We start from the raw sequence: 19,333 nt of genomic DNA on the forward strand, positions 1-19,333 counted from the left end.
ATGTTGCTGTTTCCAGGTCATGTGTGGCTATATACTGTATACAGTGAGGGGAAAAAAGTATTTGATCCCCTTCTGATTTTGTACGTTTGCCCACTGACAAAGACATGATCAGTCTATAATTTTAATGGTAGGTTTATTTGAACAGTGAGAGACAGAATAACAACAAAAAAATCCAGAAAAACACATGTAAAAAATGTTATAAATTAATTTGCATTTTAATGAGGGAAATATGTATTTGACCCCTCTGCAAAACATGACGTACTTGGTGGCAAAACCCTTGTTGGCAGTCACAGAGGTCAGACGTTTCTTGTAGTTGGCCACCAGGTTTGCACACATCTCAGGAGGGATTTTGTCCCACTCCTCTTTGCAGATCTTCTCCAAGTCATTAAGGTTTCGAGGCTGACGTTTGGCAACTCAAACCTTCAGCTCCCTCCACAGATTTTCTATGGGATTAAGGTCTGGAGACTGGCTAGGCCACTCCAGGACCTTAATGTGCCTCTTCTTGAACCACTCCTTTGTTGCCTTGGCCGTGTGTTTTGGGTCATTGTCATGCTGGAATACCCATCCACGACCCATTTTCAATGCCCTGGCTGAGGGAAGGAGGTTCTCACCCAAGATTTGACGGTACATAGCCCCGTCCATCGTCCCTTTGATGCAGTGAAGTTGTCCTGTCCCCTTAGCAGAAAAACACTTCCAAAGCATAATGTTTCCACCTCCATGTTTGACAGTGGGGATGGTGTTCTTGGGGTCATAGGCAGCATTCCTCTTCCTCCATTCACGGCGAGTTGAGTGGAGCAGTGGTCTAAGGCACTGCATCGCAGTGCTAGCTGTGCCACTAGAGATCCTGGTTCGAATTCAGGCTCTGTCGTAGCCGGCCGTGACCGGGAGACCCATGGGGCGGCGCGCAATTGGCCCAGCGTCGTCCAGGGTAGGGGAGGGAATGGCCGGCAGGGATGTAGCTCAGTTGATAGAGCATGGCGTTTGCAACGCCAGGGTTGTGGGTTCGATTCCCACAGGGGGTATGAAAAATATAATAATAATGTAAGTCGCTCTGGATAAGAGCGTCTGCTAAATGACGTAAATGTAAATGCCAAAGAGCTCAATTTTGGTCTCATCTGACCACAACACTTTCACCCAGTTCTCCTCTGAATCATTCAGATGTTCATTGGCAAACTTCAGACGGCCCTGTATATGTGCTTTCTTGAGCAGGGGGACCTTGCGGGCGCTGCAGGATTTCAGTCCTTCACGGCGTAGTGTGTTACCAATTGTTTTCTTGGTGACTATGGTCCCAGCTGTCTTGAGATCATTGACAAGATCCTCCGTGTAGTTCTGGGCTGATTCCTCACCATTCTCATGATCATTGCAACTCCACGAGGTGAGATCTTGCATGGAGCCCCAGGCCGAGGGAGATTGACAGTTATTTTGTGTTTCTTCGCACCAACTGTTATCACCTTCTCACCAAGCTGCTTGGCGATGGTCTTGTAGCCCATTTCAGCCTTGTGTAGGTCTACAATCTTGTCCCTGACATCCTTGGAGAGCTCTTTGGTCTTGGCCATGGTGGAGAGTTTGGAATCTGATTGCTTCTGTGGACAGGTGTCTTTTATACAGGTAACCAGCTGAGATTAGGAGCACTCCCTTTAAGAGTGTGCTCCTAATCTCAGCTCGTTACCTGTATAAAAGAGACCTGGGAGCCAGAAATCTTTCTGATTGAGAGGGGGTCAAATACTTATTTCCCTCATTAAAATGCAAATCAATTTATAACATTTTTGACATGCGTTTTTCTGGATATTTTTGTTGTTATTCTGAAACTCACTGTTCAAATAAACCTACCATTTAAATTATAGACTGATCATTTCTTTGTCAGTGGGCAAACGTACAAAATCAGCAGGGGATCAAATACTTTTTAAAATGTTGTTGTTTCCAGGTCGTGTGGCTAGCATAGTGTACTCCTGTATACAGTGCATTCAGAAAGTGTTCAGACCCCTTGACTTTTTCCACATTTTGTTATGTTACAGTCTTATTCTAAAATTGATTAAATAGTTTTTTCCGCCTCATCAATCTACACACAATACCCCATAATGTGGCACCTTATATAGACAGGTGTGTGCCTTTCCAAATCATATCCAATCAATGTAATATTTTATCCATTTTAAGAATAAGGCTGGAATGTAACAAAATGTGGAAAAGGTCAAGGGGTCTGAATAATTTCCGAATGCACTGTACATAGTAATAATAATATAATATTTAATAAGTTGTTGTTTCCAGGTCGTGTGTGGCAAGCAGAGTGTACTCCGGTCTATGTCCAGTACTTCGTCAAATTCTTCATCATCGGAGTGACTGTGTTGGTTGTGGCTGTACCCGAAGGCCTGCCTCTCGCTGTCACCATCTCCCTGGCCTACTCTGTCAAGGTAGGTGAGGAAGTACCCGAAGGCCTGCCTCTCGTTGTCACCATCTCCCTGGCCTACTCTGTCAAGGTAGGTGAGGAAGTACCCGAAGGCCTGCCTCTCGCTGTCACCATCTCCCTGGCCTACTCTGTCGAGTGGCGCAGTGGTCTAAGGCACTGCATCGCAGTGCTAACTGTGCCACTAGAGATCCTGGTTCGAATCCAGGCTCTGTCGCAGCCGGCCGCGACCGGGAGACTCATGGGGCGGCGCACAATTGGCCCAGCGTCGTCCAGGGTAGGGGAGGGAATGGCCGGCAGGGATTTATCTCAGTTGATAGAGCATGGCGTTTGCAACGCCAGGGTTGTGGGTTCGATTCCCACGGGGGGCCAGTATAAAAAAATTATAATATGTATTCACTAACTGTAAGTCGCTCTGGATAAGAGCGTCTGCTAAATGACTAAAATGTAAATGAAGTACCCGAAGGCCTGCCTCTCGCTGTCACCATCTCCCTGGCCCACTCTGTCAAGGTAGGTGAGGAAGTACCCGAAGGCCTGCCTCTCGCTGTCACCATCGCCCTGGCCTACTCTGTCAAGGTATGTGAGGATGAGTACGGGTCAAAGTGTACTTGTTTGTTAGAGATCTGAGAGGTATAACAGTAGCAGGTAGCAATATGTTGAAACTTCCACATGGCCAATCACTAACACTATCACTAACACCTGTCAAATCAGATCTTCACGGTTGTGTAGGGCGTAGGGGTCAATTTGGGATTGGGCCATCCCACATTGGAACATACTTCAGTTTACTATAGTACGATATATACTGTAGAATCCTATACTTCACACTGTAGTCGTGTAGTGCTTACAATGCCTTTCAGAAAGCATTCATACTCCTTACTTCTTCCACATTTTGTTTTGAATTTAAAATTGACTAAATGGATTCTTTTTTCTCTCACCCATCTACACACAATAATGACAAAGGGAAAACATATTTTTACACCTTTTTGCAAATATATTGAAAATGAAATACAGAAATATCTCATTTACGTAAGTATTCACACATCACACTTTGTATTCAGAAGAAAATGTTAATTGCTTTGCCACATTTTTTTGCAGAATTACTTTAGTGCCTTGTTGCAAACAGGATGCATGTTTTAGAATATTTTTATTCTGTACAGGCTTCCTTCTTTTCACTCTGTCATTTATGTTAGTATTGTGGAGTAACTATAATGTTGTTGATCCATCCTCAGTTTTCTCCTATCACAGCCATTAAACTCTGTTTTAAAGTCACCATTGGCCTCATGGTGAAATCCCTGAGCGGTTTCCTTCCTCCCCGGAACTGAGTTAGGAAGGACGCCTGTATCTTTGTAGTGACTGGGTGTATTGATACACCATCCAAAGTGTAATTAATAACTTCACCATGCTCAAAGGGATATTCAATATCTGATTTTTATTTTTACCCATCTACCAATATGTGCCCTTCTTTGCGAGGCATTGGAAAACCTCCCTGGTCTTTGTGGTTGAATCTGTGTTTGAAATTCACTGCTCAACTGAGGGACCTTACAGATAATTGTATATGTGGGGTACAGAGATGGGGTAGTCATTCAGAAATCATGTTAAACACTATTATTGCACACAGAGTGAGTCCATGCAACTTATGTGACTTGTTAAGCACATTTTTACATTTACATTTACATTTTAGTCATTTTACACCTGAACTTATTTAGGATTGAAATCACAAAGGGGTTGAATACTTATTGACTCCAGACATTTCAGCATTTTATTAATTAGTAAAAATGTTGAAAAACATAATTCCACTTTAACATTATGGGGTATTGTGTGTAGGCCAGTGACAAAAAACAAACAATTTAATCCATTTTAAATTCAGGCTGTAACCCAACAAAATGTGGAAGTTTTGGGGTGTGAATACTTTCTGAAGGCAATGTACTATATAATGTTGTAGTATATTGTAGAATACTACACATTAGTATCCCTCGATCACATAGTGCTTACTTTAGAATGTTTTGATCGATTGGGCTGCTGGCTAGCTTATCTGCTAGCTTTGTCGATGTTGTTTTGATTTGACCGTGCGGTCTTTGGGGAGCTCATGGATTTCCTCTAAGGTTCCCCTCGATCATGTAGTGCTTAATATAGAATTTTGAAGTGTACTGTAGAATACTCTACTCCACACCGTAGTATACTTTGATTGATTGATTTTATTTGAGTATTTAAAAACACAATACAACCATAAATGTGAAAACAATTAATTTAGACATTTGTCGAGAATAACACAAAAAAGTTTTAAAGATGTACTATGCAGACGTTGCTCCGCCATTTCCTGGTTGCCAAAAATCTAATAGTTCGCCCAATTTCAGTTTGTGACAAAACAAGCAAGTACAGCGTAGAGAATGTACCGTCTAAACCGCTGCGAAATATATTTTCCATATCCAGAAATATTGTATTTTAATCTGTTTGACGCCGGTTGTACAAAACCGAAAGTAAAAGATGCAAAAACTAAACTTAACGACGGGAAGCATAGAAATAGCGCACATAGAACAGATCTACCGCTTCTTAGACTGGCTTTCAATGAGAATGACAGATCTATGTGAATTTGGTCGGAACACCCAAAAAGTTATTGCAGCGTTTAATTTATTTCCATTATGGTCCTAGTTCAAACATGTTGAACATTTACAGCACATGAAAAGATACTATGGCCTAAATACTGTATTATTACTATATTTACATTCAGAAAGTATTCTCTACGGACAATTCCTTCGACCTCATGGCTTGGTTTTTGCTCTGACATGCCCTGTCAACTGTGGGACCTTATATAGACAGGTGTGTGCCTTCCCAAATCATGTCCAATCAATTGAATTTACCACAGGTGGACTCCAATCAAGTTGTAGAAACATCTCAAGGATGATCAATGGAAACAGGATGCACCTGAGCTCAATGTATTTATTTATATATACAGCTCTGGAAAAAATTCAGAGACCACTGCAAAATTATCAGTTTCTCTAGTTTTACTATTTATAGGTACAGTGAGGGAAAAAAGTATTTGATCCCCTGCTGATTTTGTATGTTTGCCCACTGACAAAGAAATGATCAGTCTATAATTTTAATGGTAGGTTTATTTGAACAGTGAGAGACAGAATAACAACAAAAAAATCCAGAAAAACGCATGTCAAAAATGATATAAATTGATTTGCATTTTAATGAGGGAAATAAGTATTTGACCCCCCTCTCAATCAGAAAGATTTCTGGCTCCCAGGTGTCTTTTATACAGGTAACGAGCTGAGTTTGGAGCACACTCTTAAAGGGAGTGCTCCTAATCTCAGTTTGTTACCTGTATAAAAGACACATGTACACAGAAGCAATCAATCAATCAGATTCCAAACTCTCCACCATGGCCAAGACCAAAGAGCTCTCCAAGGATGTCAGGGACAAGATTGTAGACCTACACAAGGCTGGAATGGGCTACAAGACCATCGCCAAGCAGCTTGGTGAGAAGGTGACAACAGTTGGTGCGATTATTCGCAAATGGAAGACAAAAGAACTGTCAATCTCCCTCGGCCTGGGGCTCCATGCAAGAACTCACCTCGTGGAGTTGCAATGATCATGAGAACGGTGAGGAATCAGCCCAGAACTACACAGGAGGATCTTGTCAATGATCTCAAGGCAGCTGGGACCATAGTCACCAAGAAAACAATTGGTAACACACTACGCCGTGAAGGACTGAAATCCTGCAGCGCCCGCAAGGTCCCCCTGCTCAAGAAAGCACATATACAGGGCCGTCTGAAGTTTGCCAATGAACATCTGAATAATTCAGAGGAGAACTGGGTGAAAGTGTTGTGGTCAGATGAGACCAAAATCGAGCTCTTTGGCATCAACTCAACTCACCGTGTTTGGAGGAGGAGGAATGCTGCCTATGACCCCAAGAACACCATCCCCACCGTCAAAGATGGAGGTGGAAACATTATGCTTTGGGGGTGTTTTTCTGCTAAGGGGACAGGACAACTTCACCGCATCAAAGGGACGATGGACGACGCCATCGCTTCCCTCAGCCAGGGCATTGAAAATGGGTCGTGGATGGATATTCCAGCATGACAATGACCCGAAACACATGGCCAAGGCAACAAAGGAGTGGCTCAAGAAGAAGCACATTAAGGTCCTGGAGTGGCCTAGCCAGTCTCCAGACCTTAATCCCATAGAAAATCTGTGGAGGGAGCTGAAGGTTCGAGTTGCCAAACGTCAGCCTCGAAACCTTAATGACTTGGAGAAGATCTGCAAAGAGGAGTGGAACAAAATCCCTCCTGAGATGTGTGCAAACCTGGTGGCCAACTACAAGAAATGTCTGACCTCTGTGACTGCCAACAAGGGTTTTGCCACCAAGTACTAAGTCATGTTTTGCAGAGGGGTCAAATACTTATTTCCCTCATTAAAATGCAAATCAATTTATAAAATGTTTGACATGCGTTTTTCTGGATTTTTTTGTTGTTATTCTGTCTCTCACTGTTCAAATAAACCTACCATTAAAATTATAGACTGATCATGTCTTTGACAGTGGGCAAACGTACAAAATCAACAGGGGATCGGCGCATGGGGCGGCGCACAATTGGCCCAGCGTCGTCCAAGGTAGGGGAGGGTTTGGCCGGCAGGGATGGCGTTTGCAATGCCAGGGTTGTGGGTTCGATTCCCATGGGGGGCCAGTATGAAAAAAAGTATGTATGCACTCACTAACTGTAAGTCGCTCTGGATAAGAGCGTCTGCTAAATGACTAAAATGTAAAATGTAAATGTAAATGGGATCAAATACTTTTTTCCCTCACTGTATGTGTTTGGGTAAAAATAACATGTTTGTTTTATTCTATAAACTACTGACAACATTTCTCCCAAATTCCAAATATAAATATTGTCATTTAGAGCATTTATTTGCAGAAAATGACAACTGGTCAAAATAACAAAAAAGATGCAGTGTTGTCAGACCTAGAATAATGCAAAGAAAATAAGTTCATGTTCATTTTTAAACAACACAATGGTAATGTTTTAACTTAGGAAGAGTTCAGAAATCAATATTTGGTGGAATAACCCTGATTTTCAATCACAGCTTTCATGCGTCTTGGCAGGCTCTCCACCAGTCTTTCACATTGATGTTGGGTGACTTTATGCCACTCCTGGCACAGAAATTCAAGCAGCTCGACTTTGTTTGATGGCTTGTGACCATCCATCTTCCTTTTGATCACATTCCAGAAGTTTTCAATGGGGTTCAGGTCTGGAGATTGGGCTGGCCATGACAGGGTCTTGATCTGGTGGTCCTCCATACACACCTTGATTGACCTGGCTGTGTGGCATGGCGCATTGTCCTGCTGGAAAAACCAATCCTCAGAGTTAGAGAACAATGTCAGAGCAAAAGGAAGCAAGTTTTCTTCCAGGACAACCTTGTACGTGGCTTGATTCATGCGTCCTTCACAAAGACAAATCTGCCCGATTCCAGCCTTGCCGAAGCACCCCCAGATCATCACCGATCCTCCACCAAATTTCACAGTGGGTGCGAGAGACTGTGGCTTGTAGGCCTCTCCAGGTCTCCGTCTAACCATTAGACGACCAGGTGTTGGCAAAGCTGAAAATTGGACTCATCAGAGAAGATGACCTTACTCCAGTCCTCTACAGTCCAATCCTTATGGCCTTTTGCAGCCCTGCCCCTAGGAGCCTGTTTCGAACCGTCCTCGCCGTGCACTTCACCCCAGCTGGCGTTTGCCATTCTTTTTGTAGGTCACTTGATGTCATCCTACGGTTGTTGAGTGACATTCGAATGAGTTGGCGGTCATCCCGGTCAGTAGAGAGTCGTTTTTACCCTCTGCCGGTCTGTAGCTTTGTTGTCCCCAATGTCTGCTGCTTGACCTTGTTCTAAGGAACCGCCGTCTTTGAAATTTGAGGATGGAAGCAACCTGACGCTCACTGTTTCCCTGTTTCCCTCTGCCAGTAAAGCCAGAATTTAACCCTTTTCCTCACTCAACTTTCCTTTTCAACTCTTTTGGCATGGTCAATAGTTATTTTTTGATTATTACGTTTGAGGTACTATTAGCACTGTTTTTGCCATCCAGCTGGTCCTATTGCAAGAGGATAGTGATGACCACAGCAGTGGTTTTTATACTTTTCCTCGTTAAATAAGATTTGGTTCATGTGATCACCTAATCAGTACCTCATTCAGTAGAATGAGGTGTGCCTGTGTTGGAATTCAACAGACACTGGAATGGAATGGCTGTCATACATGTAGAGATGCTGATTTAAGAAAAATGTGCAGTGGTCTCTTAATTTTTTACACAGCTGTATATGTCAAACATTTATAAAAACCTGTTTTCGCTTTGTCATTATGGGGTATTGTGTGTAGATTGATGAGGAAAATGTTTGAATAAAGCTGTAACGTAACAAAGTGGAAAAAGGGAAGGGGTCTTAATACTTTCTGAATGCACTGAATATACTACTGTAGTGTTTTTGCAGATATTACTGTAGTATACTAGCGTTTTGGCAGATATTACTGTAGTATACTAGCGTTTTGGCAGATATTACTGTAGTATACTAGCGTTTTGGCAGATATTACTGTAGTATACTAGCGTTTTGGCAGATATTACTGTAGTATACTAGCGTTTTGGCAGATATTACTGTAGTATACTAGCGTTTTGGCAGATATTACTGTAGTATTCTAGCGTTTTGGCAGATATTACTGTAGTATACTAGCGTTTTGGCAGATATTACTGTAGTATACTAGCGTTTTGGCAGATATTACTGTAGTATACTAGCGTTTTGGCAGATATTACTGTAGTATACTAGCGTTTTGGCAGATATTACTGTAGTATACTAGCGTTTTGGCAGATATTACTGTAGTATACTAAGCGTTTTGGCAGATATTACTGTAGTATACTAGCGTTTTGGCAGATATTACTGTAGTATACTAGCGTTTTGGCAGATATTACTGTAGTATACTAGCGTTTTGGCAGATATTACTGTAGTATTCTAGCGTTTTGGCAGATATTACTGTAGTATACTAGCGTTTTGGCAGATATTACTGTAGTATACTAGCGTTTTGGCAGATATTACTGTAGTATACTAGCGTTTTGGCAGATATTACTGTAGTATACTAGCGTTTTGGCAGATATTACTGTAGTATACTAGCGTTTTGGCAGATATTACTGTAGTATACTAGCGTTTTGGCAGATATTACTGTAGTATACTAGCGTTTTGGCAGATATTACTGTAGTATACTAGCGTTTTGGCAGATATTACTGTAGTATACTAGCATTTTGGCAGATATTACTGTAGTATTCTAGCGTTTTGGCAGATATTACTGTAGTATACTAGCGTTTTGGCAGATATTACTGTAGTATACTAGCGTTTTGGCAGATATTACTGTAGTATACTAGCGTTCTGGCAGATATTACTGTAGTATACTAGCGTTTTTGGCAAATATTACTGTAGTATACTAGCGTTTTGGCAGATATTACTGTAGTATACTAGCGTTTTGGCAGATATTACTGTAGTATACTAGCGTTTTTGGCAGATATTACTGTAGTATACTAGCATTTTGGCAGATATTACTGTAGTATTCTAGCGTTTTGGCAGATATTACTGTAGTATACTAGCGTTTTGGCAGATATTACTGTAGTATACTAGCGTTTTGGCAGATATTACTGTAGTATACTAGCGTTCTGGCAGATATTACTGTAGTATACTAGCGTTTTGGCAAATATTACTGTAGTATACTAGCGTTTTGGCAGATATTACTGTAGTATATTAGCGTTTTGGCAGATATTACTGTAGTATACTAGCGTTTTGGCAGATATTACTGTAGTATACTAGCGTTTTGGCAGATATTACTGTAGTATACTAGCGTTTTGGTAGATATTACTGTAGTATACTAGCGTTTTGGCAGATATTACTGTAGTATACTAGCGTTTTGGCAGATATTACTGTAGTATACTAGCGTTTTGGTAGATATTACTGTAGTATATATCTGCCTCTATACCAGGCGGTGTCAGAGGAAGGCCCTCAAAATTGTCAAAGACTCCAGCCACCCTAGTCATAGACTGTTCTCTCTGCTACCGCACGGCAAGCGGTACCGGAGCACCAAGTCTAGGTCCAAAAGACTTCTCAACAGCTTCTACCCCCAAGCCATAAGACCCCTGAACAGCTAATCATGGCTACCCGGACTATTTGCACTGTCCCCCCACCCCATCCTTTTTACGCTGCTGCTACTCTGTTAATTATTTATGCATAGTCACTTTAACTCTGCCCACATGTACATATTACTTCAACTACCTCAACTAGCCGGTGCCCCCGCACATTGACTCTGCACCGGTACCCCCCTGTATAAATAGCCTCCCTACTGTTATTTTATTTTACACTGTTTTGTTGTTGTTTTATTTTACTTTTTTATAAAAAATAAATGCACTGTTGGTTAAGGGCTGTAAGTAAGCATTTCACTGTAATGTCTATACCTGTTGTATTCGGCGCATGTGGCCAATAAAATGTGATTTCATTTGATTTATACTAGCGTTTTGGCAGATATTACTGTAGTATACTAGCGTTTTGGCAGATATTACTGTAGTATTCTAGCGTTTTGGCAGATATTACTGTAGTATACTAGCGTTTTGGCAGATATTACTGTAGTATACTAGCGTTTTGGCAGATATTACTGTAGTATACTAGCGTTTTGGCAGATATTACTGTAGTATACTAGCGTTTTGGCAGATATTACTGTAGTATACTAGCGTTTTGGCAGATATTACTGTAGTATACTAGCGTTTTGGCAGATATTACTGTAGTATACTAGAGTTTTGGCAGATATTACTGTAGTATACTAGCGTTTTGGCAGATATTACTGTAGTATATTAGCGTTTTGGCAGATATTACTGTAGTATACTAGCGTTTTGGCAGATATTACTGTAGTATTCTAGCGTTTTGGCAGATATTACTGTAGTATACTAGCGTTTTGGCAGATATTACTGTAGTATACTAGCGTTTTGGCAGATATTACTGTAGTATACTAGCGTTTTTGGCAGATATTACTGTAGTATACTAGCGTTTTGGCAGATATTACTGTAGTATACTAGCGTTTTGGCAGATATTACTGTAGTATACTAGCGTTTTGGCAGATATTACTGTAGTATACTAAGCGTTTTGGCAGATATTACTGTAGTATACTAGCGTTTTGGCAGATATTACTGTAGTATACTAGCGTTTTGGCAGGTATTACTGTAGTATACTAGCGTTTTGGCAGATATTACTGTAGTATACTAGCGTTTTGGCAGATATTACTGTAGTATACTAGCGTTTTGGCAGATATTACTGTAGTATACTAGCGTTTTGGCAGATATTACTGTAGTATACTAGCGTTCTGGCAGATATTACTGTTGTATACTAGCGTTTTGGCAGATATTACTGTAGTATACTAGCGTTTTGGCAGATATTACTGTAGTATACTAGCGTTTTGGCAGATATTACTGTAGTATACTAGCGTTTTGGCAGATATTACTGTAGTATACTAGCGTTTTGGCAGATATTACTGTAGTATACTAGCGTTTTGGCAGATATTACTGTAGTATACTAGCGTTTTGGCAGATATTACTGTAGTATACTAGCGTTTTGGTAGATATTACTGTAGTACATTGTAGCAACAACTGCTGACTATGGTTAGCTAAAATGCTAAAATGCTAAACTATAAGACTACGCCAGTTACTGTTTAATGAGGGGAACACCTCAACCAGAACATTAGACACTCTACCAGTTAGTTTAATGAGGGGAACACCTCAACCAGAACATTAGACACTACACCAGTTACTGTTTACTGAGGGGAACACCTCAACCAGAACATTAGACACTACACCAGTTACTGTTTAATGAGGGGAACACCTCAACCAGAACATTAGACACTACACCAGTTACTGTTTAATGAGGGGAACACCTCAACCAGAACATAAGACACTACACCAGTTACTGTGTAATGAGGGGAACACCTCAACCAGAACATTAGACACTACACCAGTTAGTTTAATGAGGGGAACACCTCAACCAGAACATTAGACACTCTACCAGTTAGTTTAATGAGGGGAACACCTCAACCAGAACATAAGACACTACACCAGTTACTGTTTAATGAGGGGAACACCTCAACCAGAACATTAGACACTACACCAGTTAGTTTAATGAGGGGAACACCTCAACCAGAACATAAGACACTACACCAGTTACTGTGTAATGAGGGGAACACCTCAACCAGAACATTAGACACTACACCAGTTAGTTTAATGAGGGGAACACCTCAACCAGAACATAAGACACTACACCAGTTACTGTTTAATGAGGGGAACACCTCAACCAGAACATTAGACACTACACCAGTTAGTTTAATGAGGGGAACACCTCAACCAGAACATTAGACACTACACCAGTTAGTTTAATGAGGGGAACACCTCAACCAGAACATTAGACACACAGTTCGTGACAGGCCACCTATTGAGTTGGGTCAACAGTTCTGAGCAATACAACGGACCAGACACCTTAGCAAACATAGAGACATTTTATTACAATTGTAACATGTAAACTTTAGACAGGTTCTGGGCCCATTAAAGGAAACAGTAGAGGCCCATTAAAGGAAACAGTAGAGGCCCATTAAAGGGAACAGTAGAGGCCCATTAAAGGGAAACAGTAGAGGCCCATTAAAGGAAACAGTAGAGGCCCATTAAAGGAAACAGTAGAGGCAGTTAAAGGGAAACAGTAGAGGCCCATTAAAGGAAACAGTAGAGGCCCATTAAAGGAAACAGTAGAGGCCCATTAAAAGGAAACAGTAGAGGCCCATTAAAGGAAACAGTAGAGGCCCATTAAAGGAAACAGTAGAGGCCCATTAAAGGAAACAGTAGAGGCCCATTAAAGGAAACAGTAGAGGCCCATTAAAGGAAACAGTAGAGGCCCATTAAAGGAAACAGTAGAGGCCCATTAAAGGGAAACAGTAGAGGCCCATTAAAGGAAACAGTAGAGGCCCATTAAAGGAAACAGTAGAGGCCCATTAAAGGAAACAGTAGAGGCCCATTAAAGGGAAACAGTAGAGGCCCATTAAAGGAAACAGTAGAGGCCCATTAAAGGAAACAGTAGAGGCCCATTAAAGGAAACAGTAGAGGCCCATTAAAGGGAAACAGTAGAGGCCCATTAAAGGAAACAGTAGAGGCCCATTAAAGGAAACAGTAGAGGCCCATTAAAGGAAACAGTAGAGGCCCATTAAAGGGAAACAGTAGAGGCAGTTAAAGAACGAGCAGCATCTATTAAAGCTTGGAGGATTGCTTTTGCTTGTTTGACACACAACACACATTATTAACAAGAGGACACCAAAATGACTTCTTAGGTCTGTTACTTCCACTAGAGAGCTTTCTGAAATACAACCGTGCTTTCACAGAGATTCAGCTGACCAAGTTCACAACTTGTAACAAACAATACTGTACTTCTGATGGTCGAAAAATAAAGTTAACCACTGCATTTACATAAACAATAGATATTCTAGAAATACAAATGACTTTACTGAAATAGCTAATTGGAGGGCCCTATAAACCTCCGGGACATAATGAACAGCTTGAAGATTGGCGGTCAAACGGAACAAATACCATACAGGACCATCGACCACACCCCGAACATGTCTTCAAGACAGCATGGCCACAAAATGGTTGCTCAGCCACAAAATGGTTGCTCAGCCACAAAATGGTTGCTCAGCCACAAAATGGTTGCTCGCAGAAATAAACCAACAGCACCGTACAGCCTATACACACACCAAGGACCTTCCAGGTACAAAGATCTCACCTGAACATGACCCAGGGTTGCTTTTATACGTTTCCTGCATGAGAAATGTTGGTTCCTAGCCAGTCACAATCTTGTAACTGAAGAAGATTGTGTGACTGATTGAGATTTAGATAAGGGTTATGGTGATGCCCATCTACTGTGGGACTCCAGTTAACCTTTTACAGCAGCGGGCTAAATCAGGGTCACAGAGGGTTTCTTGGTCTTAAACAAATTTACTTTGAAACAAAAGTATACACCTCACACACATGGTTACGGGCTTACAGAAAATAAGACACCTGTACTGTGTCAGATATTGAGTTGAAATTTATGAAAAAAATAAAAGAAATACGCTTGGATTTTCGTCGTTAAAAAAAACAAATAATATATAATAGTTTAATAATGATGAAAAATATGACATTCCATCCATGAGGTCACCGGGTCATTTGACTGCAGGACTACAGAGCAGGCAGAGATGCAGTTCAGTTTAAGAGTCTAGATTCAGGAGACCGAAAGGTGCAAATAATAACAGCAATGGACATACATAACTAAATCGGCTGTTAATGGCAATAATCAATGACAATACGCAAATCCAATAACATACAACAGTTATTAACATGACCATTAACACTACAAGTACCAAAGGTAACAGATCGCTAGACTCCAAATAGCTGTTTGACTGAGTTAGCATTTCGCTGCCATTAGCGGCTGATATCAACAAAACAAGTGATGAGGTAGTCCTCTTCCTATCCTCTTATGTTGTGATGTTACGTTTTGATACCAGAAGAGCTCTGAGGCATGCGTCGAAATCGCTAAGCAGCTAACTTCGAAGCAGTGTGCGGATGCTTGTATCACTTATCAGAAGTACGTCATCAATGATGTCCGAAGCTTCGTTTGATCACGTGCTTTTTCAAAACTTGTGTTGCAAAATGCGAGATCCCACTGATTTCGCCGTGGTTCGGGTGCTCTCTTTGATTCCAAGCTGCTTTCAAACAGCGACCTCTACTGGACACCGTACTTATGAATATAGTTAGGATTTTGTACACAAACTTTCACCTGACCAGTGGCTTAGCAGGTAGGATAGAGAACTATGGAACATTCATGGATGTGAGGGTATGAGGTCAAATCCTGTTGAAGACATAATATTTTGAATTTTTTTTGTGAAAACACACTTTCTGCACTGTTGTTCAAATCATTTGTTTTATTTAGTATAAGCTTCTGTCTTAAGCATCCTAAATGTGTTGTATTTAGTATTTAACCTCCCGAGTGGCGCAGTGGTCTAAGGCACTGCATCGCAGTGCTAGCCGTGCCACTAGAGATCCTGGTTCGAATCCAGGCTCTGTCATAGCCGGCCGCAACATACCCAGATAGTGGCTTGCTCTTCTCAGACAATCAGAAAGGTCTTCAAGTCACATATCATATCATCAAAGAAAGATTTCTGGGGTAGTGTGAAGGTGGAGCAATTGAAGTTGAAGATTCCTGGCGTTTGTGACGCACGCCGTTTGGTTGACGCAGACCCGGTGGTGAGCTTGATGAATCAGAGGAGTCACTGTCAGTCCTTTTGAGTTTTGACTCAGTCTTTACCTGACAAGGTCATGTTAGGATATATCAGTTATCCTGTTAGAGCGTTTGTGGCGAATCCACTGCGCTCTTTCAGGTGCAACGTTTATGGTCATATCACTGCAGTGTGTAGGAGGGTTAGTGTTTCCCTGGGCACCTTTAGGACATGCAGGAAATGTATAAAAGCACCCCTTGCTCATGTTCAGGTGAGAGCTGTGTACCTGGAAGATCCTTTGAGTGTATAGCAGGGGTGTCAAACACATTCCATGGAGGGCCTAGTGTCTGCTGGTTTTTGGTTTTTCCTTTCAATTAAGACCTAGACAACCAGGTGAGGGGGCATCGTTATGAATCAGTGACCTTAATCAATCAAGTACAAGGGAGGAGTGAAACCCCGCAGACAATCGGCCCTCCGGGGAACGAGCTGGACACGTGGTGTATAGGCTGTACGGTGCTGTTGGTTTATTTCTGTGAGCAACCATTTTGTGGCCGTGCTGTCTTGAAGAAATGTTTGGGGTGTGGTCGATTGTCCTGAATGGTATGAGTTGAGTTTGACCATCAGTGAGTTTATTCATGCAACAATAATCCAGATGTTCATTATGTAAAGCCCTGCAATAATGTCCTTTTGTTTTCAGTTTGTTTGTTTGGAGAGGCTTTGCTGGTTTGAGATCCAGGCAGTTTATTGGTAGCTGTCTTTTAAGTAAAGTAATTTCTATTCCTAAAATATGCCATCAGAAGTACAGTATCTTGTGAACTTGGTCAGCTGAATCTCTGTGAAAGCACGGCTGTATTTCAGAAAGCTCTCTAGTGGAAGTAACAGACCTAAGAAGTCATTTTGGTGTCCTCTTGTTAATAATGTGTGTTGTGTGTCAAACAAGCAAAAGCAATCCTCCAAGCTTTAATAGATGCTGCTCGTTCTTTAACTGCCTCTACTGTTCCCTTTAATGGGCCTCTACTGTTTCCCTTTAACTGCCTCTACTGTTTCCTTTAATGGGCCTCTACTGTTTCCTTTAATGGGCCTCTACTGTTTCCTTTAATGGGCCTCTACTGTTTCCTTTAATGGGCCTCTACTGTTTCCCTTTAACTGCCTCTACTGTTTCCTTTAATGGGCCTCTACTGTTTCCTTTAATGGGCCTCTACTGTTTCCCTTTAATGGGCCTCTACTGTTTCCCTTTAACTGGCCTCTACTGTTTCCTTTAATGGGCCTCTACTGTTTCCTTTAATGGGCCTCTACTGTTTCCCTTTAATGGGCCTCTACTGTTTCCTTTAATGGGCCTCTACTGTTTCCTTTAATGGGCCTCTACTGTTTCCTTTAATGGGCCTCTACTGTTTCCCTTTAATGGGCCTCTACTGTTTCCTTTAATGGGCCTCTACTGTTTCCCTTTAACTGCCTCTACTGTTTCCTTTAATGGGCCTCTACTGTTTCCTTTAATGGGCCTCTACTGTTTCCCTTTAATGGGCCTCTACTGTTTCCTTTAATGGGCCTCTACTGTTTCCCTTTAATGGGCCTCTACTGTTTCCCTTTAATGGGCCTCTACTGTTTCCTTTAATGGGCCTCTACTGTTTCCTTTAATGGGCCTCTACTGTTTCCTTTAATGGGCCTCTACTGTTTCCCTTTAACTGCCTCTACTGTTTCCCTTTAACTGCCTCTACTGTTTCCTTTAATGGGCCTCTACTGTTCCCTTAATGGGCCCAGAACCTGTCTAAAGTTTACGTTACACCTCTACTGTTTCCCTTTAATGGGCCCAGAACCTGTCTAAAGTTTACGTTACACCTCTACTGTTCCCTTTAATGGGCCCAGAACCTGTCTAAAGTTTGCTTGTTCTTTAACTGCCTCTACTGTTCCCTTTAATGGGCCTCTACTGTTTCCCTTTAACTGCCTCTACTGTTTCCCTTTAACTGCCTCTACTGTTTCCTTTAATGGGCCTCTACTGTTCCCTTAATGGGCCCAGAACCTGTCTAAAGTTTACGTTACACCTCTACTGTTTCCTTTAATGGGCCCAGAACCTGTCTAAAGTTTACGTTACACCTCTACTGTTTCCTTTAATGGGCCTCTACTGTTTCCCTTTAATGGGCCTCTACTGTTTCCTTTAATGGGCCCAGAACCTGTCTAAAGTTTACGTTACACCTCTACTGTTTCCTTTAATGGGCCTCTACTGTTTCCCTTTAATGGGCCTCTACTGTTTCCCTTTAATGGGCCTCTACTGTTTCCCTTTAATGGGCCTCTACTGTTTCCCTTTAATGGGCCTCTACTGTTTCCCTTAATGGGCCTCTACTGTTTCCTTTAATGGGCCTCTACTGTTTCCTTTAATGGGCCTCTACTGTTTCCTTTAATGGGCCTCTACTGTTTCCTTTAATGGGCCTCTACTGTTTCCCTTTAATGGGCCTCTACTGTTTCCTTTAATGGGCCTCTACTGTTTCCCTTTAACTGCCTCTACTGTTTCCTTTAATGGGCCTCTACTGTTTCCTTTAATGGGCCTCTACTGTTTCCTTTAATGGGCCTCTACTGTTTCCCTTTAATGGGCCTCTACTGTTTCCTTTAATGGGCCTCTACTGTTTCCTTTAATGGGCCTCTACTGTTTCCCTTTAATGGGCCTCTACTGTTTCCTTTAATGGGCCTCTACTGTTTCCCTTTAATGGGCCTCTACTGTTTCCTTTAATGGGCCTCTACTGTTTCCCTTTAATGGGCCTCTACTGTTTCCTTTAATGGGCCTCTACTGTTTCCCTTTAATGGGCCTCTACTGTTTCCTTTAATGGGCCTCTACTGTTCCCTTTAATGGGCCTCTACTGTTTCCCTTTAATGGGCCTCTACTGTTTCCTTTAATGGGCCTCTACTGTTCCCTTTAATGGGCCTCTACTGTTTCCCTTTAATGGGCCTCTACTGTTTCCTTTAATGGGCCTCTACTGTTTCCCTTTAATGGGCCTCTACTGTTCCCTTTAATGGGCCTCTACTGTTCCCTTTAATGGGCCCAGAACCTGTCTAAAGTTTACGTTACACCTCTACTGTTCCCTTTAATGGGCCCAGAACCTGTCTAAAGTTTACGTTACACCTCTACTGTTTCCCTTTAATGGGCCTCTACTGTTTCCTTTAATGGGCCTCTACTGTTTCCTTTAATGGGCCTCTACTGTTTCCTTTAATGGGCCTCTACTGTTTCCCTTTAATGGGCCTCTACTGTTTCCTTTAATGGGCCTCTACTCTTTCCTTTAATGGGCCTCTACTGTTTCCTTTAATGGGCCTCTACTGTTTCCTTTAATGGGCCTCTACTGTTCCCTTTAATGGGCCTCTACTGTTTCCTTTAATGGGCCTCTACTGTTTCCTTTAATGGGCCTCTACTGTTCCCTTTAATGGGCCTCTACTGTTTCCTTTAATGGGCCTCTACTGTTTCCCTTTAATGGGCCTCTACTGTTTCCTTTAATGGGCCTCTACTGTTTCCCTTTAATGGGCCTCTACTGTTTCCTTTAATGGGCCTCTACTGTTCCCTTTCATGGGCCTCTACTGTTTCCCTTTAATGGGCCTCTACTGTTTCCTTTAATGGGCCTCTACTGTTCCCTTTAATGGGCCTCTACTGTTTCCCTT

The 19,333-nt window shown here is 41.8% G+C and overlaps 1 pseudogene; it reads left to right on the plus strand.

Moving 5' to 3' along the window:
* Window positions 1–19,333, plus strand: part of LOC121546639 — a 190,722-nt pseudogene that overhangs the window by 116,740 nt on the left and 54,649 nt on the right.

The sequence above is a fragment of the Coregonus clupeaformis genome, chromosome 30 (assembly GCF_020615455.1).
Source record: "Coregonus clupeaformis isolate EN_2021a chromosome 30, ASM2061545v1, whole genome shotgun sequence".
NCBI lineage: Eukaryota > Metazoa > Chordata > Actinopteri > Salmoniformes > Salmonidae > Coregonus > Coregonus clupeaformis.